The sequence below is a fragment of the Triturus cristatus genome, chromosome 11, assembly GCF_964204655.1.
Source record: "Triturus cristatus chromosome 11, aTriCri1.1, whole genome shotgun sequence".
In the NCBI taxonomy this organism is placed as follows: Eukaryota; Metazoa; Chordata; class Amphibia; order Caudata; family Salamandridae; genus Triturus; species Triturus cristatus.
In genome coordinates this window covers 160,732,858-160,757,829 of record NC_140594.1, presented here as the reverse complement: position 1 = coordinate 160,757,829, position 24,972 = coordinate 160,732,858, and the positions used below count along the sequence as shown (strand labels likewise).

The window sequence follows — 24,972 nt, the reverse complement described above, 5'->3', positions numbered from 1 at the left end:
CCTTTTGTCGAAGACTTTTTGGAGACTTAGTCTCCTATTGTGGCAGGGATGTCCATCAGTAAGGCTGCTTTTAAGCCCTGTGTGCGCCTGTCAACAGCAAATGTCGGTGACACACCCACACCTCATCTGCTTCTGGTATCTCAAGTGCGACCACGACGCCAAGACGCCAGTCCCTCAAGCTCCTTCCTGCTCGATATGCAATGCTGTGACAGTCTAAATCCTGGTCGAGGGGAAGGCCCTAGGATCGGTTGCGGAGCCATTGATCTTCGTTGCAGTCAGTCGTTCGGGTATGTCCCACAAGAAGCAGAAGAGGGCTTCGACATCTCCTCGTCTGTCAAAGTCTTCCGACAAGATGAGGGAACATCTGCATCCAAGGCCTGGCTCCGTGGTTGAGCCTGTGCCGTCTCCACTCCTCCCGAGTTTCCTAGAGCCGGAGCAACCCCCGCTCAACTCTGTGAGATTTATGAGGCTATGCACCTCATATTTGGCTGGCTTGTCACCGCCAGCATGCCTTCTGTCCCCTGCGTGTTCTGGAGGGGCCCCTACTGGTCCTCCGCCTGTACCAGTTGGGCTCCTTGGATCCATGAATGGAACTGGAGTGGGGCCAGTAGTGCCACCTCGACCTCCCCTGCGCCGGCTGCAATGCCGACATTCCCGGCACCTCCGGTGCCATCCCCATTTTCATCCCTGACACAGCTGGATGGGCATCGTCCGCTTCTGGCGTCAACAGGAGGCATTCCCTCCAGGCCGGGACCTGTGCCCCATTTCTGTGGATTGGGTCAACTAGACCGTGAAGAATAGCAGCCCCTGCATTACACTGAGGACATCTGGTGTGAGGATCTCGCAGACACCAGAGGACTGGACGCCTCTCCAGATACTGGTTTCGTCTCTCCACCTACCATGGCTACGGAGGAGGGAGCCTGATTTGCAATGGTGGTGAGATCCGCGGCTGAGGTCCTGGAACTTCAGCTGCCCACTGTGGCAGTCTAGATGAGCGTCGTGACAGAGGTGCTTCAGCCGGGAGTAAGCCCATCTGAACTGCTACTCCCATTTAATGAAGCCCTCACAGATGTCCTACTTGGGGCCTGGTCCAAGCCCTGCACAGGGGCTCTTATCAGTAGGGCAATTGCCCGCCGCCATTGCCCCGTCGCTATTGCCCTGCTCCAGGGGACCCCAGTTTCCTCACCCACCACTCCACCCTGGAAAGCTTGGTGTTCCAAGCCTCCACCTCCAAAGTACATCCTGGCACATTCCCTATCACTCCACCTGACAGGGAATCCAAGAGGCTGGTTACCTTGGGGAAGATGTTTTCTTCCGCCAGCCTGGCACCACGGTCGGTGAACAGTGCATGCCTTTTGGGCTGATGTGACTCTGTTGCGCAGATGCTGCCTATGGTCCCGGAGGAGGCCCAGGCCATTCTCTCCCAGGCTATGACTGACGGGAGAGACGCAGCCAAGTTCGCCATTTGTTGTGGACTGGATACATTCAACTCGCTAGGCAGAGTGGTTTTGTCATCGGTGGCCCTTAGGCACCACGTTTGGTTTATTGGGGGATGTCCAGGCCCTGCTTATGAACATGCCCTTTGATGACTCCTGTCTCTTCAGAGACCAGGTGGACTAAGCACTTGAGCGCTTTAAGGATATCAGAGCTACAACCAGGTCCTTGAGCTTTTCCATGCCCCCTTGCAAACTCAACTCTGCCTTTCTCTCCTTTTGCAGCCTTCAAGCCTCTTTAGTTTGCCCTCCAACATTCATGAGCACCCACTGGTTAGCAGTGTATGCCATCACCTGCACCACTGGAGGTCTATAATATCCGAACGCTAGGTTCTCCAGATTGTCCGAAAGGCCTACACCCTCCCTTTTATGACTGTCCCTCCACACATGCCACCCACTTAGGAGAGGCTGATGGAGGATCACATCTCTTGCTCCACAAAGAAGTGGCGGCTCTTTTGGACAGGAGTGCCATAGAAAGGGTGGTGGCATCAGAAGTAGGCCATAGTTGTTAATCCTGCTACTTTCTGGTGCTCAAAAAGGACAGAGGCCATCATTCTATCTTGGACCAGCTCCCTTTCAATTTCTTCCTAAAAAAAGGATAAATTCAAAATGTTCACGCTTGCTCAAGCTGAATGACTGAATGGTAGGGTTGCAGGATGCAGACTTCCACATACCCGTCCTGCCTGCCTACAGACTTTACCTGCAGTACCCGGTAGGCCACAAGCTCTTTGTTTACAGTGCTGCCCTTTGGACTCCCCAGCGCCCCTCGGGTGTTCACCAAGGTGATGGCTGTCTCACGTCGGTTGAGGAATGTAGGAGGGTTAGTGGCCAGCAAGACCACCAACAAACCTTGGCAAACGCAACAGACTTGTTGCAGGAAAAAGTGCTTAGTTGCAGACCAGCAAGGTCTATGGGACTCACCCAGCAAGACCTGCATTCAGCAAGCAGGAGTAGCAGCAAGAATCGATTGAGACCTTCGGAGGACCCTATGGCAGTAGACGCAGGGAGTCGCAGGAAGCCCTAAGCAGCACACAGAAGATGGATACCCCACCTCGCTGGATAAGGAGGTAGGACATCACTCTTGGAGCTGTGTGATGCTTGAGGCTGGGGCTTCTTGGAGCCCTAAGATCTTCGGTCAGGAGAGCCAACAAGTCTTGGCAACGGCAAACAGATGTGGTGCACAGGGATGCGTTTCTGGTCGGCTGGAGAAGTATTACAGTCTCCCAAGTTGCAGGTCTCTGGAGAGCCAACAAACCACCACCTGTGTTGTAGAGCCGGTAGGTGTCCGTGGTACAGCAAAATCCACAAGTCTGTTGTCGTCCTCGAGGTGCCTGCGGATGCAGGGGCGTGACTCCTTCACTCTTAGGGAGATTCCTTCTTACTATCTTGATGCTTGCAGAGTCGTGGGGGACTCAGGAAGATGCACAGCCTCGGAGGTTGCAGAATTTGGAAAAGCACGGATATAAAGTTGCAGATGGAACCTTCCTACCAGAAGCGGTCTTTGTCTTGGTTCCTGACTCAGTCCAGTAGCAGAGTTCAGTGTCCAGCAGCAGAAGAGTCTTTAGACAAATTTTCACAGGAAGCCAGTCGGTTCTTGAAAACGAATTCCGTAAGAATCTAAGGGTCCACCCTCAGCGGAGCCCTTAAGTAACCCAGAAAGGGGGTAGGACTACTTCCGCAGCGACTCACCAATCGGGGAGGGTCAGGGATGCTACTCTAGTGGACTGGCCAGTCAGATGCTGCCAGGGTCTTCTGCCCATCTAAGATTCAAGATGGCAGAATCAAGGGGCCACCTGGCAGAGCTCTGGGCACCTTCCAGGGGATGAGCTGGACAGGGGGTGGTCACTCCCCGGTTCTTTGTGTAGTTTCGCACCAGAGCAGGTGCCAAGTGCCCCTGGACTGGGGCAAACCTGTTTATGCAAGGAGGGCACCAAATGTGCCCTTCTAAGCAGTCTGGAGGCGCTCGGAAGCACCCCCACCCTAGCCTAAGACACCTATGTCTAAAGAAGAGGTGACTATACCTCTCCTCTACAGGAAATCCTTTGTTCTGCCTTTCCCTGCCCGAGTGAAGCTCAGCAGCAGGAGGGCAGAACCGTGTCTTGGGTCGGCAGCAGCACTGGCTTGCATGCAGACCCTGCAAGGCTACGCAGGTAGATACGGGGATTCTCTAAGGAGCCCCCCAGTACATGGTTTCATGCAACTAGCACCGGAATTGGTGCAGTGGCATGATTCCAACATGTTTGATACCAAGCATTACTAGGCTTGATGAAGCCATAATGTAGTTGGGCATCTTGACTTGGTCAGTGTCCACCAAATACTTTAAAATGGCTTCCCCACACTTACAAAGCTCAGAGAATGGACTGCGGGATTTTGTAGTGGTGTCTCTGCTCATGCAGGGGACCCTCACACTTAAAACCGTGCACCCTGACTGTGTGCATGCACCACTTCATGCAGACTGCAATGGCAGACCTGCAGGCACAGTTTGCATGGGCTCCAATGGGTGGCACAATAGATGATGCAATTGTACAGAAAAGGGGTTCCCCTGTCAATGGATACGTTCCTAAGTCAGGGCGTAAATAACTATTGTATGTATGAACACTTAGGCAACTAATGAAAGTATGGGCAAACCAATGTAAATACTAAAACCCAGATCAAAGTTAATATGAAAACAATTTATTGGTATCAGTAAGCTAAAATTCAGAGACCTGACAAATAGATACGTTGTCCCAAAAATTCATTTTTTAAAGACAATTTATACTTCCATCTATAATGAAATTTAGGGAGCCTGTGTACTCAGTAATATTTCCACACTCATTCTTCTGTTATGAAATTCATTCTATTCAATCATTCATAGGAAAGAACTTTGATCTGGGTTTCAGAATTTTCATTGGTTTTCCCATACTTTCATTAGTTGCCTAAGTTTTCATACTTACAATAACAATAGATGATGCATCCTGTGGGAGACCCCTGGTGTAGTAATGCCCTTGGTACCTTAATACCATATACTAGGGACTTACTGGGGTACAACAGTATACAAATTGTGGGGTGTACAAAGTAATTACGAATGAATTGAGGAGAGAGAGCACAGACACTGGGCTCCTGATTAGCAGGATCCCAGTGTCCTACAGTCAAAGCACACTAACACCAGGCAAACATTGGGAGTAGCTATGCCGCAAAGATCCTACTTTCCTACACTCCCTTTCACCGGAGCTGTTCTGGACATGGTGCAGTTTCGGGCTGTTCCCCCTGAGCAGCAAGTCTGGGATATTGAGGACATGAATCCGATATTTCAGCCTCTATCTTGGGTTTTCGCTGAGACTGAAGCTGCTGGGCCTCATGGCAACCTGCTAGTGACGCAAGGCCGGTGGCATCTGCGGGCTTTGCAGTGGGACCAAACGTTCCAGTGGGCGCAGCATCAGGAGAATCTCTCCAACATGGTCCAGATCTTGGAGGGCACTGCAAAAGATCTGCAGTGGTGGCTGACGGACTGCGATTTGGTCAGCGGCCGACTCTTCTCCTTTACCCAGCCAGATCTGACGGTAGTCAGAGATGTGTCACTCCTGGGATGGGGCGGCCACCTGGGCAAGGTGGAAATCAGAGGACTCTGCTCTCTGGCGGAATCCGGACTCCACATCATCCTGTTGGAGCTCCGTGTGATCTCATTAGCATTAAAAGCCTTTCTACCCTCCGTCAAGGGAAGGCTAGTGCAGGTGTTCACGGACAACACCACCACCAAGTGGTACTGCAACAAGCAAGGTGGGTTGAGGTCATGGACCCTTTGTCAAGAGGCCTTGCATCTCTGGACATGGCTGGAATGTCCGGGCATTTCCCTAGTGGTTCAACTCCTGGCGAGCTCTCTGAACGCCTGGGTGGACAAACTCTGTTGTCGATGTCTAGCAGATCATGAGTGGCATCTCTAGCCGGAGGTGGCGCAAGGTTCCTTCCAAGAGTGGGGAGAGCCCTGATTAGATCTGTTCACCACCACTGAGAACGCGCAATGTGAGCACTTCTACGCGCTTTCCAAGGTGGCTGTCGCTCTGAGACACTTTTAGCCTCGAGTGGAGCTCCAGCCCCATGTATGCCTTTCCGCCCATACCACTCCTGCCCAGAGTTCTCAAGAAGATTTTGAACGACCAGGCCCAAGTCATTCTTGTAACCTCAGACTGGGCTTGGAAAGTCTGGTATCCCAAGCTGTTGAGCATGTCTATTGGTCCTCCGATCAAGCTGCCACTAGGGAGAATCTTTTGTTGCAACCAGAGGGAAGGCTTCTCCACCTGAACCTGTCAACGCTCTGCCTTCATTCTTGGAGATTGAGGGGCGACAGCTTTCGACTTTCAGCCTGAAGTCTGTCATGTGTTTTTGGCAGCTCGGCATCCCTCCACCAAAACGGTATACGCCGGCCATTGGAGCAAGTTTGTGACATGGTGTACAGCCAAACAGGTTGACCCCTTATCTGCATCCCTTTCTCAAGTTCTTTTGTTCACCCTTACCCTAGCCCACCAGGGCTCTGCATTTGACATGTTGATTGGTTATTTGTCTGCTATCTCTGCTTTTCTGCAGTTGCCAGATCAGCCTTCCCTTTTCAAGTCCCCTATTATAAATTGATTCCTTGAAGGTCTCCAACATGTTTCCACCTGCTCCCTTCATTATGCCACAATGGGACCTTTACCTATTTTTCTTTTCTGATGTATGATCCCTTTGTGCCGCTTCATACCTGCCCTCTTACACTTCTCACCATCAAGACGGGCTTTCTGTGGGCAATAGCATATACCCAGATGGTCAGTGAACTTTAGGCACTACCATCTCACCCTCCATGTATCTTGTTTTTCCCAGACAAACTGATCCTTCAGACTCGAGCATCCTTCTTGCTGAAGGTAGTGACCCCATTTCATGTAGGCCTGTCCATCGCTCTGCCTTCTTTTTACGCTCCGCTTCATCCCTCTAAGGAAGAGGAGAGACCCCATTGGCTGGTCTCAAAAGGAGCGCTGTGAGAAGCCGGCTTGGTATATGGTGTACGCTTATGTAAGTGGGCACTTTGCACCAATCCAGGCAACCCTTATGGTGATTTTAGTGCTCTTGGACAACCTTAGACAGCTCTCTAAGTTGTAGCTGTGGAGAGCAGCTTTCAGTCTCAGTCCAGAAGGAGTGTAAAGCAGCTTGTTTCACCAGAAAATAATCCTATTGATATGGATTAAGTGAAAAGGAACCACACAGTGTATTTATAAAAACATGTATTTGTTATATAACACTCATTAACACATACAGGTATCTCCTAGCCCAAGATACACACAATGCACACAATACTTTTCAATAGAAACAGGTAAGTAGCACGTAATACACAGTGGTCACCAGGGGGACACCAAACCATATACTAAAATAGTGGTATGGGAACCACGACTTCATGCCTATACCCAGAAGACGTAGAAGTGCCGGGGACCCAAGGAACCACCCAAGGTAAGTAACCAGGATCCCCACGGAGGCCGTGTGCAGAGTGGGAACACGACCTCGGGATCAATGCAAGTCAATGGGTAAGTTGAGGTTGCAATTTTAAAGACAGACCCCTCCCATTGGATCCTGAAGAAACCCAGTGGAAAACAAAAGGTTGGAGAGCCACCCCATGCGTGGATACCCTAGGAAACCGGATACCTACACTAGAGGTTGCAATTTTAAAGACGGACCCTTCCCATTGGATCCTGAAGAAACCCAGTGGAAAACAGAAGGTTGGAGAGCCACCCCATTTGTGGATACCCTAGGAAACCGGATACCTACACCATTGAAGCCAGGTGCATAGGTGTGAAGTGGCGTTGGTAACCGCAGTCGAACCCAATGGAGGTCTTGAGGGAGATGCAGCTGCTGGAGAAGGTGAAAGTGTCCGGTGGAACCCGAAGGTGGATTCAAGTTGAGAAGTACTTGAAAACAGAGGGGACAGAGTCTATGCCACTTGGAGGTGACCAGGAGGCACGGAAGACGAAAGCCCACCGATGTCGGGTGCTGCAGGAGAGTTGACTGTGACCTTGGAGCTGCAGCTATGAGGATCAGACGACACTGTAGAAGACCAGGAGCCGTTCACAAGCTGTCCCACGTTAGATGTTGATAGTTGAGTGGTCCGTGTCCGTCGGGAGCACCAACAAACCTTGGCAACTGCAAACAACGTGGAAAGCGAAGAAAGTGCAATGTCAGGACCAGCAAGGCCCAGGTGACTCACCACAAGCAAGGGAGTCAGGGCAGGCCCGAGCAATCAGGGAAGCCCACAGAAACCAAAGGAGACCCTCGAGAGGACTTACACGCTGGAGGCACTGGAGTCGCGAGAGGACCTTAAGCAGCTCACCAAAGATGCAAGCCCACGATGCAAGTGAGGCGGTGAGAATGAAGATCTTGGTCACAGAAGATGCTTGAGGCTACTTGGAGCCCGAAGATCTTGGTGGAAGGAAGCCAACAAGCCTTTGCAACTGCAAGTCGACACGGTGCACAGGAAAACGAGGGATACTGGCCTCAAACTTGGTGAGAGGACAGGTCAGGCCTCTAGGAATGTGAAGAACCACCACTTTTTTTTTATTTTTTTTTTATTCCTCATATACCAGAATGGGCATTCCTGATGGGAGGCCACCACCTCTCTCCACCAATCAGCGTAACCAAGCCCAGGTATTATAGACCAGTGTGGAGAGAGAGAGGTTCAGACCCACAAGCAACCACTGTTTTTAGTGTCCACTCCTTTTCACGCTACCAGATAACCAAGCGCAGTTTTGGATGGATCAAACCAACAGTGCCCAGGTGAAATCATTGGAATGTTCTTTATCTATTCCGCCATGCAACAAGTGATGCCCAGATTTTTCCGTAGCTATTTTCATCACAAGCCATATCAGATTCACTGGTATATATTATATGTTTCAGGCATTCTGTAAAAGTTGGAGCACTTATGCTTTTCCAGGCTCTACATATCTCTCGTCTTGCTAGGATAATCACATAGAAAATAAATTTAGATGTCGGATCATTAAGATGGTAATCTGTGTGCATAATCATTTCTGGTGTGACTTCGATATGTTTATGTAGTACCTCAACTAAAAAGTCTCGCACCGTGACCCAGTAGCTTACTATCTCAGGGCAATCTATGAACATATGGCAATCGTCGGCTGCAGGCATTTTACATCTTGGGCAATAATGGCATAAGCCTGTTATCTTTGTTAGCCTCTTTGGGGATATATAAGCTCTATATGCAGTATATAAATGGTTTCTTTTAAGTGCAGCTAATTTGACCACCGCATGTAGCATGGTAAAAGAATCTCCCCATAATTCCATGAGATTAGAGTCTGAGTCTATAACATTGCCCCAAAGTTTATACAGTTCGGATTCTGTTATTGCTTCCGTCTCTAGGATGGCCCAATATCATAAAGATAACTCCTGCTTCCATCTACCACTCCTAGATACATAATCAAATTTAGGGTTCAATGATTCGAATTCCCAGGATTTAGTTGCCCACCATCCTGATAACTGATAATATTTATATCTTGATAGCGTTCCCCCTGTCAGGCAAGATAAGGACTCCCAACTCAAGAGCTGCGAGTCTTTCTGTAAATCCTGCCAGAAAAACAAGCCTGCCACTTTAAGAGGACGAGATAATTGATCATTCAGGCAGTCTGGTGTGCCCGGGGAATCCCATATCGGGGCCTGAGGAGCATAGTATGGAATTTTTAAAATCTTTCTAACGTACCTAGTAATGCGGTTCCTAAGAGCAGTATCTAGAATTTTTAGCCTGACTCTCTTAAAGAACCGTGGATCGCCATATTTAAATAGAAAGTGCTCTTGCCCCTGAGGTATACCATATAATAGAGCTTGAAACAATAGACCCATAGAGGAGGCATCCGTCTTTCCAGCTAACATTCTGAAGTTCTTAAATGGAAGGAGTGACAGTAGGCAAATAGGTCCGGTAGGGTCAGCCCTCCCATACCAAGGCTTCTCCTTAGTTTTTTCCAGGAGATCCTAAATATCTTAGCATTCCAGATGAAGGAGCCTATTTTCCCCTGTATTTTGGCAATGTCTAATGCTGGGAATGTCAATGGAATGGAGCCAAACAAGAAGGTAATCTTCGGCAGAATAATCATTTTAATTAGGTTTACTCTGCCAAAAATACTCAAGGAGAGGCCGGACCATCGCTGCAGTAAACCACAAACATCCTTATATACTCTCGTCAGATTAATTTTGGCTATTTCTGAAATATTTTGGGCCAAAGTTATACCCAAATACCTCATATGTGTCTTTGCTCCAGCTGCCCCTCGTACCTGGTTCCAGTGCATAGTCTCAGTTTTTTCTTTATTTACCCTATACCCCGAGATTTCACCAAACGATTCTGCTTGCTCAAACAGTCTTGGGATAGCCTCAGCTGGATTAGATGTAAACATAAGAAGATCATCGGCGTATAGGGCAAATTTTAGTTCTAGGTCTGCGATTCTGAAAGGATGGATCACGGGATCGACCCTGAGCTTACAGACAAAAGGTTCAATACAAAGGTTAAATAGCAGAGGTGATAAGGGACACCCCTGTCTTGTCCCTCGAGAGATTGTGAACCAGTCTGAGAGCACTCCGTTTACCAAAACATTTGCTCTGGGGCTCTTATATAAGGATCGAACAGCTGAAACAAAATTAGAGGGAAGTCCGAACCTAGATAGAGCCGACCATAAATAGGACCAATTTACTTGATCAAAAGCCTTAGCGGCATCAATGGCTGTAAGGGTCAGCGGGAGCTTCTTAGCCACTGCAACATCTACTGCTGCAATAGCTTGGAAGGTTAGCTCTTTCAATTGTCTGTCAGGGATAAAACCTCTCTGATCCCGATGCACAATTGTTTTAATGACTTTGGCCAGCCTTGCTGCCAGGACCCCTGCGAAGATTTTATAGTCGGTGTTTAACAATGAGATTGGTCTGTAGGACTCAATTTTCAGGGGATCTTTATTAGGCTTCAGGATCAGGGTGACTGTTGCTTCAGACCAAGTATCCGGGATAGTGTCGCCCGATAAGTATATTTTATTAAACAAAGTCGTCAAGGCAATGACAACTTCCTCAGACTCTATCTGATACAATTCAATTGGGAGCCCGTCCGGACCTGCTGCCTTACCCCTGGCCATTTTTTTTATCTGGACGGAGACTTCCTCTTTCCTGATACTCGAAGCCAAGAAGACGCAGTCTGTTTCTGTTAACCGTGGGATCTCTACCTGATTTAGCCAATCTTCTATTCTCCCAGTTGTAGGACATGCATCCTCTTTATATAAAGTTTGCATGAATGATCTGGCCTCCTCTCGAATATGGACGTCATCATACGTGATGACTCCTGTGTCTTGAATCAGAATACACCCAATCTGATTTCGGACTCTATCCATTCTGACTTTCCAGGCAAGAAGACGGCCACATTTCTCCCCATAGGAGAAGTTCTGGAGCTTACTTGAGTCCCACCTATCTTTTAGTACTTTTTCTAAACTTGCCGATATTCTGCCCGCAGATCGTCGAGTTCATTTTGAATAAAAAGTATGTTATTTTGATGATCTGCAGAGGCCTGCTGAAGCTGCTCCTCCTTTTGTTTAATCTTAACCAGGCTCTCCCTTTCAACCCGCCTTCTAGCCTTATTTCTTCTGAACGTCCATGCACTTATGATCCCTCTTATATACGCTTTAAAAGCTTTCCATAAGGTCTGATCGGTTGCTGTTCCGGAGTTGAACCTCAAATATTCCTCTATGTCCGACTTTAAGTTACCTATAACCTCCTCTTGTGATAGTATAGACCTATCTAATGTCCACCTTCTCTGTTGGTTTTCTTTCTTTAAGTTTATGGTCAGTTCCACCATAGAGTGATCAGAGAGTATGGCTGGGACATATGCTACGGATTCCACATCAGGAGACACCACTTGTGTTGCTGAGCCTCTCGAAGTCCGTGGGAGTCCAGGATCACCAACCGGTCAGCTTAGTTGTGGTGCCTGCAGATGCAGGGAAGTGACTCCTTCACTTCAAGTGAGATTCCTTCAGGTGTCTTGGATGCCCACAGGCCTTGGAAGGTTCCTGTATGGTGCACAGGCATGGATGTTGAAGCTGACGAGCAGGGGGAGGAGATCAGGAGAAGCAGGAGTCTTTCCGGTTGCAGCCTTGATGCCCAGTGCAAAGTCCAGCGAAGTCCAGAGTGCCCAGACGGTCGAAGAAGTGGTGCCTGAAAATAATCTTGTCCCACGACCAATCTAGGGACCCACCCTCAGGTAAGCCCTTAAATACCCTAAGGAAAGAGTTGGGACGATTCAGGGGTCCCTCCCTAAGGAGGGGCTGGACAAGGGGGAGGATATTCCCCTGGTCTTTGTCCAGTTTCGCGCCGGAGCCAACGGCTCCCTGAACTGGTTTGGACTGGACTATGCATGGACGGCACCAAGTGCCCCCACCCTACCCAGTACACTGAACCCTGTCTGGGAGATGGTCACACCTTCCTGTGACAGGATACCTTTTGTTCTGCCTTCCCCTGCCCGAGCTTGGCAGAAAAGTGTCTCCGGCCGGCAGCAGCCCTAGCTTGCTGTCCGGGTCTGGAAGACTGGTACCGGTAGCACTGAGGGCCTCCCAAAGGAGCTTTACGTTGCATGGAATCATACCCCCACACCGTTTACTGTGTGGGGGTATGATTCCAACATGTTTTGATACCAAACATGATAGGATTCGTTACAGAAAGTTTCAAAGATAGTCATCGCGTAATGACGCGGTGCCCCTCTATATGTTATATGGCTATCTCACTTAAAACCCGGGAGAATGGACTCCGTAGGCTGTAGGAGTGTCCTGCTCATGCAGGGGCAGCCTCACACTTAGAACCGAGCACCCTGCCTTCATGATTGTAAGGCCTGCCTTAGGGGTGAATTATAGGTTTTAAGTGCAGTGACCATAGATATAGGGAAACCTATATCTGGTAAGTGGTGCTAGCACCAACTTACACAGGCTGCATTGGCAGGTCTGTAGTTACAAGTTGAGTGGTCTCCCATGGGTGGCATAATACTAGGGGCTAATAAGTGTACACCAGTGTCCAATCTGGGATGTACCTGAGTACTTACCATACCAATTTAAGGGAGAAATCACAGAGACTGGGGTCCTGATTAGCAGGATCCCAGTCAGACTAGTCAGAAACAGCATTACATCAAGCAAAAAAGGGGGCGTAACCATAAAAGCAGATCCTTTCTACAAGCATTGTCTTTCTACCCTGACTACACAAAACCATTCCTGGTAGACGATCAACTCTCTGCGGGGTATGTTGGAGCCAAGAAAGGGAAGAACGTGCTGAAACAAACCCTCTTCCTATGGATTGTACCCTGCAATAAGATTTGCTACACACTGGCCAAGATGCAACTCCCTAGGGTTTGCCTTCTCATTCCACCAGAGCAAAGGCTACAACCACTGACTTAGCACGTGGACTTTCGGTCCTGCACATCTGCCAGGCAGCGACATGACCCTTGATGCACACATTCACCAAACATTACTGCCTGGACAGTAAAGTCCGTCCAGGTGGGCACTTTGCTCGTTCAGTCCTGCAGGATGTTCTGGTTTGAGTTGTGTTTACAGACCCACCTCCAGAGAAGTATTGTTTGGGTATGTATTCCTTACTGACTCACCCATCCTCCTTGCTGTGAAGACTGATATTGAGGTAGAGGGCTGTTCCCTTTTCAGAGCCCTAGTTCTTCACACCAGTGGTCTTCATGTTTCATATCTTCTGGAGTGAAAAGTCATGAAAAGAAATTGACATCAGCTTGCTGGGGTGGCCACGAGCACGTCGCTTCTGTTGCGTTTGACTCCACGCCGAGCAGATCAACTACTGGCGTGCAGTGGTACTGGGCACAAAATAAATTTGTTCCGGATCCAGTCTGATGCCTGGGAATAATTCTAAGGTAAGGAATCTGTGGCTAAATAGAGTCTCTACCAGATAAGGCATTACCAAAGGTTTTTTTGTTCTTTTTGACATATTAAAGTGTGGAGACGTGCTTGGTAGGCACCATGCTAGATCATTTGAGGCAATAAAGCTGGAACTGGCTGTGGTTTGCTTGGGGATGGGCCATAGCAGCCTTTTATTGATATGTTGCTAAATTTAACCAGAGTTAAGCAAATGAAATTGAGGAATATTGCTGAGACTTATAAATCTCAGAAGTTAGGCTGTTCTAGAAACTTCGAGCTTTAAGAACATATTTTATAGCCATTACCTGTCTAACATACTCATTAAAGCCTTGGTAATTTGCGAGTATTGTTAAAGGTAGGCCATATGCTGCCCAGTCCTACTTCAGACCAATCACATGCACTCAATGTGTGTGTATGGTTGTTTTTGCATTTCTGCGTGTACACCCTTATCTCCATATATATTTGAGACAACAAGGTTAGGTGATCATATTTGATGTTCTGGCCGGGAGTTCTGGTGCTTGATCTTGAACCTCCAAAGCAATGGGTTGGAGTAAAATATTTGGACCTAATCTGGTGGCATGCATTATATCACTGTCAACAGTCTTTTCCACCAGGAACTGTGCATGTTCTTATTTTACCTATGTTGTTTGATGAGGTTTGTCACTAAGTCATACCAGTCATACCAGGCTTAATGGAATGTAGGAACTTGTCATGACCAGATAGCTGATTGTTGCCTTCAGTTTATATAAAATAGTTACTTTGACAAGAGCCGAAGCTAATCGTGTAAAGATGATTTTACCTTTGTTGATTTAGCTCAGTATGACCTCCTGTGTGAGTTAAGTCATTGTTTTTCCCTTCCAGGGGATCGCCACTGAAATCATAAGCAATTAATAAGAAGAAAATGGTGCGTTCATTTTTTGTGTAGCCACACAGGCTACAGTGATTAGATTTAATGCCCAAGAAGTAGGAAAGGACAGACTTGGATGTATACTCTACCACCCTGATGGAGGTCTACTAAGACCTTTGTGGCACACTGGTAATTCTTTAGAAGTGAACGGAGCTGTATTAGTTTTGGGAGGAGAGAATAGGGGAGAGGTAGGCGTATCTCCTAAAACTTCAGCCACAACATTTATGGGGAGGTTCGTATTTTGGAAGTTGAGAGAGAGATTACATCTCTCTGAGGTTAAGCCCTCTTTAAATACTTATTTCAGACTGGTCACTGTAGTTTCCTGGGATAGACTCACCCAAACATTTAAATACTACAATGCTGGGAAAAGCTGTTTTATGCTGAGCAGGAAGAAGACTTGTCTCCTTGAAAACCTAGAAGAGCTGGTGGTCTGAGATTGTTTTGCACCTATCGAAACCAATGGCTTGTGCAGTGATTGAGAGCTGAATGGGGGTGCACTGGTCATTTTGCTACCCAATCTGTGCAGACACTTACTGGGTAGAAGACTCTTCCAACCTGAAATGTAACTTGCTTCTGGGGTGTCTATAATCTGAGAAGAGCAAACCGCCTGGAAACCGGCGGGCACTTTTGTGAAGGAATCTGCCAACTTTTGTGTTGAAATGATCTTGTATATTCACTTGTGTGACTAAATTGGTGAATTGACTACCAGTTCTGGAGGAAATAGAGTACAAAAATGGCATGTACCATTCACATTGTGTGCAGAATTGTAGTAGCTAAGAGTTTTCTACTACTGCAGACTGCTCTCCAGCCTGCCAGCCTTTTGGCAGAACATCCTTGGTGCCCTGATTCCCCCTATTGGCTTTTCTGAAAACTTATTATTAACTATTTCAAACTGTGGAGCCTTAGAAAATGCCTATTTTAATCCTACAATATTTCCAGTAGTGTTAAGTTCAGTTTCTATACAAGTTTTGAATACTTTTTCACTTTTCTTCATTTTTGTTATTTTGGTTGAAAAACATGTACCCTTATGATTAACACAAACAATAACATTTCTTTGGCTATATATCATGTATTACTGCCTCATAAAGTAGCTGGAGTGAGACCAAAGTTCAATACTAATTACACAATTATTTAGTTGTGTTGAAATTATAGAATTAGTGATCTTATAGATTGTGTAATGTGGTATTGGATGTGTAAAATCATATTGACTTCAATAGTGTGCTGAAGGGTGGTAGCCAAAGTTACAGTAGTACAGTTAACTTGTAAATTTGCAGTCTATCCGATAGAGACATCTAGCCGCAGATTCCTTACCTTTGAAATTCCAGGCGAGCGGCTGGATCCTGAATATATTTTGTAGCAGTACCCCTGCGGCCGGTAGGTGGCATCGGTCCACTCTGTGTGACGTCAGCAGCATTGTGTTAGTCATCGTTGTGATCAATATAGCCGCCAATATGGCGCGTTGACGTCAGTTCTTTTGTTTCTGCTGCAGCTAGCGCAGATCCGTGGAAGAAAGCTACCCCCTGTTATTTTTCACAGACTTTTTACAACTTTTGTTGACTCCTTTTGGTGTACTAGGGATGTCTAGTAAGAAGACCTTGGGGTTCAAGCCGTGTGGCGCCTGTAACCGCGCCATGTCAGTTACGGCCCCCCACTTGGTGTGTCTCTGATGTCTGGAGTGTGAACACAGCACAAAGTCATGCTTCGATTGCCGGGCCCTGGCGCCGAAGGCTTTGAGGGAGGGGTCCCTAAAGCTGATCACAGCCTGGCATCCAGCACCACGGAGGTCGCCTCGCCGATACATTCCAGGTCTCGGTCTAGAGAAAGGTCTGAGCACTGCTCTGGTGAATCGAAGTCCCTGGGCGGCTCCACGCTTCCCTTCCATTCCGGGGTTGAGAGCGAACCCCGTCCAACTGAAGGAGTTTTATGACGCCATGTGCTCCATATTTGGGCTGCCTGACCCTGCCGATGTGCCTTCGGGCCCCGCAGGCTCAGATGATGGAGTCCCCGTGGGTTCTGCACGTTGGACTGTGGCCGCGGCCTCTGACAAGACCTGTTCCCGGGTCTAGACTGGTGCCAGTTGCACCTTCACAGTGACCTTTCCCAGCCCTGCGTCTGCCGCAAAATTCCTTGGCGTCACCAACGCCCATCAGCGGCAGCTCCCCAATCCTCATTCCCAACGACACAGTCGGTCAGTCATTTCCCCGATGCCGAAACCATGCAGACGGAGCCGTACGGTTCCATGCCATTCTCCCTGCCCTGTTCTGAAGGGTTAGGAATGAATGAGGAGGATTGAGAGGGGGATCAGGATCCCTTAGAAATCCCGCAACCACAGGAAATGTGTATCTGGTATGAGGAACTGGGTGATGCCAATGGTCTGAACACTTGCGGTACAAAAGGGGATGGTGATGGACAGAGCATCAGAACCAATCAAACACTCACACCCAGTCAACAGATCTCGGTTTGATCCATCACCGTTCTTTAGCCCACTCTGCCACCCCAGTTCAGACATGGCCATATGCAAATCAGTCTGACCCTGTGCCTCATGGGAACAGTCCTGCACGAACTGCCAAGCTATGCCTTCCCTGGACCGGAAACAAGCTTCCTAGGACCGGTTTCTGGCATTTCAGCCGTCTTCAGCCAGGCTTGCTTGAATCCAGTGGCAAAGTGAGCAAGGGACTCACGTCTGAGCATACCCTGCCAACTTATGGCGAACAAAGCGGTACAAAAGGGGATGGTGATGGACAGAGCATCAGAACCAATCAAACACTCACACCCAGTCAACAGATCTGGGTTTGATCCATCACCGTTCTTTAGCCCACTCTGCCACCCCAGTTCAGACATGGCCATATGCAAATCAGTCTGACCCTGTGCCTCATGGGAACAGTCCAGCACGAACTGCCAAGCCATGCCTTCCCTGGACCGGAAACAAGCTTCCTAGGACTGGTTTCTGGCATTTCAGCCGTCTTCAGCCAGGCTTGCTTGAATCCAGTGGCAAAGTGAACAAGGGACTCACGTCTGAGCATACCCTGCCAACTTATGGCGAACAAAGCGGTACAAAAGGGGATGGTGATGGACAGAGCATCAGAACCAATCAAACACTCACACCCAGTCAACAGATCTCGGTTTGATCCATCACCGTTCTTTAGCCCATTCTGCCACCCCAGTTCAGACATGGCCATATGCAAATCAGTCTGACCCTGTGCCTCATGGGAACAGTCCAGCACGAACTGCCAAGCCATGCCTTCCCTGGACCGGAAATAAGCTTCCTAGGACCGGTTTCTGGCATTTCAGCCGTCTTCACCCAGGCTTGCTTGAATCCAGTGGCAAAGTGAGCAAGGGACTCACGTCTGAGCATACCCTGCCAACTTATGGCGAACAAAGCGGTACAAAAGGGGATGGTGATGGACAGAGCATCAGAACCAATCAAACACTCACACCCAGTCAACAGATCTGGGTTTGATCCATCACCGTTCTTTAGCCCACTCTGCCACCCCAGTTCAGACATGGCCATATGCAAATCAGTCTGACCCTGTGCCTCATGGGAACAGTCCAGCACGAACTGCCAAGCCATGCCTTCCCTGGACCGGAAACAAGCTTCCTAGGACCGGTTTCTGGCATTTCAGCCGTCTTCAGCCAGGCTTGCTTGAATCCAGTGGCAAATTGAGCAAGGGACTCACATCTGAGCATACCCTGCCAACTTATGGCGAACAAAGCGGTACAAAAGGGGATGGTGATGAACAGAGCATCAGAACCAATCAAACACTCACACCCAGTCAACAGATCTGGGTTTGATCCATCACCGTTCTTTAGCCCACTCTGCCACCCCAGTTCAGACATGGCCATATGCAAATCAGTCTGACCCTGTGCCTCATGGGAACAGTCCTTTACAACAAACAAATGATGGACGGAATGCTGACAATGCAGACATTCTCCCCCAGTCAAGAGATCTGGGTTAAATCCATCGTTCTTTTGCCCACTACACCACCACAGTTTAGACATGGCCATATGCAAATCAGTCTTGACCCTGTGCCTCATGGGAACAGTCCAGCCCGAACTGCCAAGCCATGTCTTCCCTGGACCGGAATCAAGCATCCTAGGACCGGTTTCTGGCTTTCAGCCGTCATCAGCCAGGGTAGCTTGACTCCAGTGGCGTAGTGAGCACGGGTCCCACGTCTGGGAATACCCATCCCACTTAGGGCGAAAAGCGTTACAACAAACAAATGATGGACGGAATGCTGACAATGCAGACATTCTCCCCCAGTCAAGAGATCTGGGTTAAATCCATCGTTCTTTTGCCCACTACACCACCCCAGTTTAGACATGGCCATATGCAAATCAGTCTTGACCCTGTGCCTCATGGGAACAGTCCAGCCCGAACTGCCAAGCCATGTCTTCCCTGGACCGGAATCAAGCATCCTAGGACCGGTTTCTGGCTATCAGCCGTCATCAGCCAGGGTAGCTTGACTCCAGTGGCGTAGTAAGCACGGGTCCCACGTCTGGGAATACCCATCCCACTTAGGGCGAAAAGTGTTACAACAAACAAATGATGGACGGAATGCTGACAATGTAGACATTCTCCCCCAGTCAAGAGATCTGGGTTAAATCCATCGTTCTTTTGCCCACTACACCACCCCAGTTTAGACATGGCCATATGCAAATCAGTCTTGACCCTGTGCCTCATGGGAACAGTCCAGCCCGAACTGCCAAGCCATGTCTTCCCTGGACCGGAATCAAGCATCCTAGGACCGGTTTCTGGCATTTCAGCCGTCTTCAGCCAGGCTTGCTTGAATCCAGTGGCAAAGTGAGCAAGGGACTCACGTCTGAGCATACCCTGCCAACTTATGGCGATCAAAGCGGTACAAAAGGGGATGGTGATGAACAGAGCATCAGAACCAATCAAACACTCACACCCAGTCAACAGATCTGGGTTTGATCCATCACCGTTCTTTAGCCCACTCTGCCACCCCAGTTCAGACATGGCCATATGCAAATCAGTCTGACCCTGTGCCTCATGGGAACAGTCCTTTACAACAAACAAATGATGGACGGAATGCTGACAATGCAGACATTCTCCCCCAGTCAAGAGATCTGGGTTAAATCCATCGTTCTTTTGCCCACTACACCACCACAGTTTAGACATGGCCATATGCAAATCAGTCTTGACCCTGTGCCTCATGGGAACAGTCCAGCCCGAACTGCCAAGCCATGTCTTCCCTGGACCGGAATCAAGCATCCTAGGACCGGTTTCTGGCTATCAGCCGTCATCAGCCAGGGTAGCTTGACTCCAGTGGCGTAGTGAGCACGGTTCCCACGTCTGGGAATACCCATCCCACTTAGGGCGAAAAGCGTTACAACAAACAAATGATGGACGGAATGCTGACAATGCAGACATTCTCCCCCAGTCAAGAGATCTGGGTTAAATCCATCGTTCTTTTGCCCACTACACCACCCCAGTTTAGACATGGCCATATGCAAATCAGTCTTGACCCTGTGCCTCATGGGAACAGTCCAGCCCGAACTGCCAAGCCATGTCTTCCCTGGACCGGAATCAAGCATCCTAGGACCGGTTTCTGGCTATCAGCCGTCATCAGCCAGGGTAGCTTGACTCCAGTGGCGTAGTAAGCACGGGTCCCACGTCTGGGAATACCCATCCCACTTAGGGCGAAAAGCGTTACAACAAACAAATGATGGACGGAATGCTGACAATGCAGACATTCTCCCCCAGTCAAGAGATCTGGGTTAAATCCATCGTTCTTTTGCCCACTACACCACCCCAGTTTAGACATGGCCATATGCAAATCAGTCTTGACCCTGTGCCTCATGGGAACAGTCCAGCCCGAACTGCCAAGCCATGTCTTCCCTGGACCAGAATCAAGCATCCTAGGACCGGTTTCTGGCTATCAGCCGTCATCAGCCAGGGTAGCTTGACTCCAGTGGCGTAGTGAGCACGGGTCCCACGTCTGGGAATACCCATCCCACTTAGGGCGAAAAGCGTTACAACAAACAAATGATGGACGGAATGCTGACAATGCAGACATTCTCCCCCAGTCAAGAGATCTGGGTTAAATCCATCGTTCTCTTGCCCACTACACCACCCCAGTTTAGACATGGCCATATGCAAATCAGTCTTGACCCTGTGCCTCATGGGAACAGTCCAGCCCGAACTGCCAAGCCATGTCTTCCCTGGACCGGAATCAAGCATCCTAGGACCGGTTTCTGGCTATCAGCCGTCATCAGCCAGGGTAGCTTGACTCCAGTGGCGTAGTAAGCACGGGTCCCACGTCTGGGAATACCCATCCCACTTAGGGCGAAAAGCGTTACAACAAACAAATGATGGACGGAATGCTGACAATGCAGACATTCTCCCCCAGTCAAGAGATCTGGGTTAAATCCATCGTTCTTTTGCCCACTACACCACCCCAGTTTAGACATGGCCATATGCAAATCAGTCTTGACCCTGTGCCTCATGGGAACAGTCCAGCCCGAACTGCCAAGCCATGTCTTCCCTGGACCAGAATCAAGCATCCTAGGACCGGTTTCTGGCTATCAGCCGTCATCAGCCAGGGTAGCTTGACTCCAGTGGCGTAGTGAGCACGGGTCCCACGTCTGGGAATACCCATCCCACTTAGGGCGAAAAGCGTTACAACAAACAAATGATGGACGGAATGCTGACAATGCAGACATTCTCCCCCAGTCAAGAGATCTGGGTTAAATCCATCGTTCTCTTGCCCACTACACCACCCCAGTTTAGACATGGCCATATGCAAATCAGTCTTGACCCTGTGCCTCATGGGAACAGTCCAGCCCGAACTGCCAAGCCATGTCTTCCCTGGACCGGAATCAAGCATCCTAGGACCGGTTTCTGGCTATCAGCTGTCATCAGCCAGGGTAGCTTGACTCCAGTGGCGTAGTGAGCACGGGTCCCACGTCTGGGAATACCCATCCCACTTAGGGCGAAAAGCGTTACAACAAACAAATGATGGACGGAATGCTGACAATGCAGACATTCTCCCCCAGTCAAGAGATCTGGGTTAAATCCATCATTCTTTTGCCCACTACACCACCCCAGTTTAGACATGGCCATATGCAAATCAGTCTTGACCCTGTGCGTCATGGGAACAGTCCAGCCCGAACTGCCAAGCCATGTCTTCCCTGGACCGGAATCAAGCATCCTAGGACCGGTTTCTGGCTATCAGCCATCATCAGCCAGGGTAGCTTGACTCCAGTGGCGTAGTGAGCACGGGTCCCACGTCTGGGAATACCCATCCCACTTAGGGCGAAAAGCGTTACAACAAACAAATGATGGACGGAATGCTGACAATGCAGACATTCTCCCCCAGTCAAGAGATCTGGGTTAAATCCATCGTTCTTTTGCCCACTACACCACCCCAGTTTAGACATGGCCATATGCAAATCAGTCTTGACCCTGTGCCTCATGGGAACAGTCCAGCCCGAACTGCCAAGCCATGTCTTCCCTGGACCGGAATCAAGCATCCTAGGACCGGTTTCTGGCTATCAGCCGTCATCAGCCAGGGTAGCTTGACTCCAGTGGCGTAGTGAGCACGGGTCCCACGTCTGGGGATACCCATCCCACTTAGGGCGAAAAGCGTTACAACAAACAAATGATGGACGGAATGCTGACAATGCAGACATTCTCCCCCAGTCAAGAGATCTGGGTTAAATCCATCGTTCTTTTGCCCACTACACCACCCCAGTTTAGACATGGCCATATGCAAATCAGTCTTGACCCTGTGCCTCATGGGAACATTGTCAGCATTCCGTCCATCAATTGTTTGTTGTAAATCATGGGAACAGTCCAGCACGAACTGCCAAGCCATGCCTTCCCTGGACCGGAAACAAGCTTCCTAGGACCGGTTTCTGGCATTTCAGCCGTCTTCAGCCAGGCTTGCTTGAATCCAGTGGCAAAGTGAGCAAGGGACTCACGTCTGAGCATACCCTGCCAACTTATGGCGAACACTTCCCCAGATTCTGGCATGCTGTCTCCACCTAGCCTGGCTACAGAGGAGGGAGCATCATTTGCCAGGGCTGCGTCGGTCTTGGACCAGCATTTCCCTTCGGTGGCAGTCAAGACTAACATCTTGACAGAGGTCCAGCTGCCTGGTGTCTCCAGCTTGGAACCCTTGCTGCCTTTCAATGAGACCTTAACGGACGTTCTTCTGGGCACCTGGTCAAAGCCCAGCACAGGGGCTCCTGTGAGTAGAACGATTGCCCGCCGCCATCGCCCTGCATCGGGCTACCCGGTCTTTCTCACCGCCCACCCCACCCCACAAAGCTTGGTGGTTCAAGCTTCCACTTCCCGTGGCTCGTTCACTTCCGCACCTCTGGACAGGGAATCCAAGAGACTGGAAAGCTTTGGAAAGAAAATGTTTTCTTCCGCCAGTCTAGCATTGCGGTCGGTGAACACTGTATGCCTTTTGGGCCGTTACTCCCATTCGAAATTGCCTACAGTTACGCAGGTGCAGCCCGGGGTCTCGGTGGAGAACCGGATCCTACTCTCTAAAACTATCTCAGATGGGAGAGATACAGCAAAGATCGCCATCCGATGTGGCTTGGACATGACAGACTCGCTGGGCAGAGCGATTTCCACGACGGTGGCCGTACGTCACCATGCCTGGCTTAGGACGTCTGGTTTTTCGGAGAACGGCCAAGCTAACCTGATGGACATGCCCTTTGATGGCTCCCGTCTCTTCGGAGACAAAGCAGATGCCACCCTTGAACGTTTCAAGGACTCGCAGGCTACGGCCAAGCCCTTGGGCCTCACTACAACATCCTGGCCTGTATCTACTTTTTGCTCATTTCGTGGCTATGGAAAGGTTCAACCAACCATGACAACCAATAGGGCTCCACAAGTTCTGCAACCTGTGCGGAGCCGTGGATGTGTTTCACCCGGACCCCGTGGGTCGGGATACCAGAAGTTGAACCAAGCCACGATCCCCTCCTCGGAGAGGTGGGTGTTGCAAATAATCCGAAGGTGCTACTCCCTCTCCTTCGAGACTACTACTCCCTCTATGCCTCCAGTGTACGATCAGCTGACAGAGGATCACCTTGCCCTACTCCACGAGGAAGTCCAAACTCCTTTGGCCAAGGGAGCGATAGAAAGAGATCCCGGGCCAGAAATATGCTGTGGTTGTTATTCCTGCAATTTTATGGTTCCAAAGAAGGACGGAGGCCTTCATCCTATTCTCGACCTCAGGGCCCTCAACTACTTCCTCAAAAAGGAGAAGTTCAAGATGCTCACCGTAGCTCAGGTCCTGTCTACCCTGGACCCGGGAGACTGGATGGTAGTGCTGGACTTGCAGGATGCCTATTTTGCTATCCCCGTCCTGCCTGCCCATCGTTGCTACCTGCTGTTTACGGTGGGCCTCGATCACTTACAGTTTGTCGTGGTCCCCTTTGGCCTCACCAGTGCCCCTCAGGTGTTCACGAAGGTGATGGCGGTGGTTACAGCCCATCTGTGAAGATCAGGGGTTCCAATCTTTCCCCATCTCGATGACTGGTTGGTGAAGGCGGGCTCGTCCCAAGCAGTGTTCTCCCATCTCCAGACTACGGCGAACTTCCTGCATTCACTGGGGTTCACTATTAACGTGCCTAAGTCACACCTGACTCCCTCTCAGACGCTCCTTTTCATTGGAACGGTTCTGGACACTGCAGTTTTGGGCCTAACCTCCTGAACGACTAGGGCAGGATATTCAGGCTATGATACAGATGATATCAGCCTCTATCCTGGATTTCGGTGAGATTGACTGACGCTGTTGGGCCTCGTGGACTCCTGCATCCTGCTGGTGGATCACACACGGTGGAGCATGCGGGCTCTGCAGTGGGACCTGAAGTTCCAATGGACACAGCATTGAGGTAATGTTACTGACCTGGTTCAGATATCAGAGGGCACTGCGAAAGACCTGCAGTGGTGGCTGACAAACCATAATTAGTTCAGAGGCAGACCTGTCTCCCTTCCCCACCTAGATCGCACAGTAGTGACGGATGCGTCTCTTCTGGGATGGGGCGGCCATCTGGGAGAGGTGGAGATCAAAGGACTCTAGTCTCTGGCAGAAGCCAAGCTCCATATCAACCTATTGAGCTTTGTGCGATTCGATTGGCACTGAAAGCCTTTTTACCATCCATCGAAGGAAGGCTAGTTCAGGTGTATATGGACAACACTACTGCTATGTGGTACTGCGACAAACAGGGCGTAGTGGGGCCGTGGACTCTCTATCAAGAGGCCCTTTGCCTCTGCTCTTGGCTGGAACAACAGAGCATTTCCCTGGTGGTTTAACATCTCTGAATGCCAAAGCAGACAAAATCAGCAAAAGGTGCCTTGGGGATCACATGTGGTGTCTCCATCTGGAGGTGGTACATGGTCTCTTTCAGCAGTGGGGCAAGCATTGGTTAGATCTGTTTGCCTCCGAAGAGAACGCTCAATGTCAGCAGTTTTGCGCATTGGAGTTTCCAAGGCGGCTCTCGCTCTGCCACGCTTTTCATCGCGAGTGGAGCTCAGGCCTCCTGTATGCCTTCCCGCCCCTTACCACTCCTGCCCAGAGTGCTCAAGAAGATCAGGAGCGACCGGGCACAAGTTAATCTTGTGGCTCCAATTGGGCATGGAGAGTTTGTTATCCCGAGCTTCTGGATATGAGCATCGATCCTCTGTTCAGGCTGC

At 49.5% G+C, this 24,972-nt stretch overlaps 1 protein-coding gene across 1 annotated transcript in view; it reads left to right on the top strand.

Annotated features, from left to right (window-relative positions):
• Nucleotides 1-24,972, top strand: part of MLXIP (MLX interacting protein) — a 2,063,149-nt gene that overhangs the window by 1,969,452 nt on the left and 68,725 nt on the right. The gene's annotated exons all lie outside the window — the stretch shown is intronic.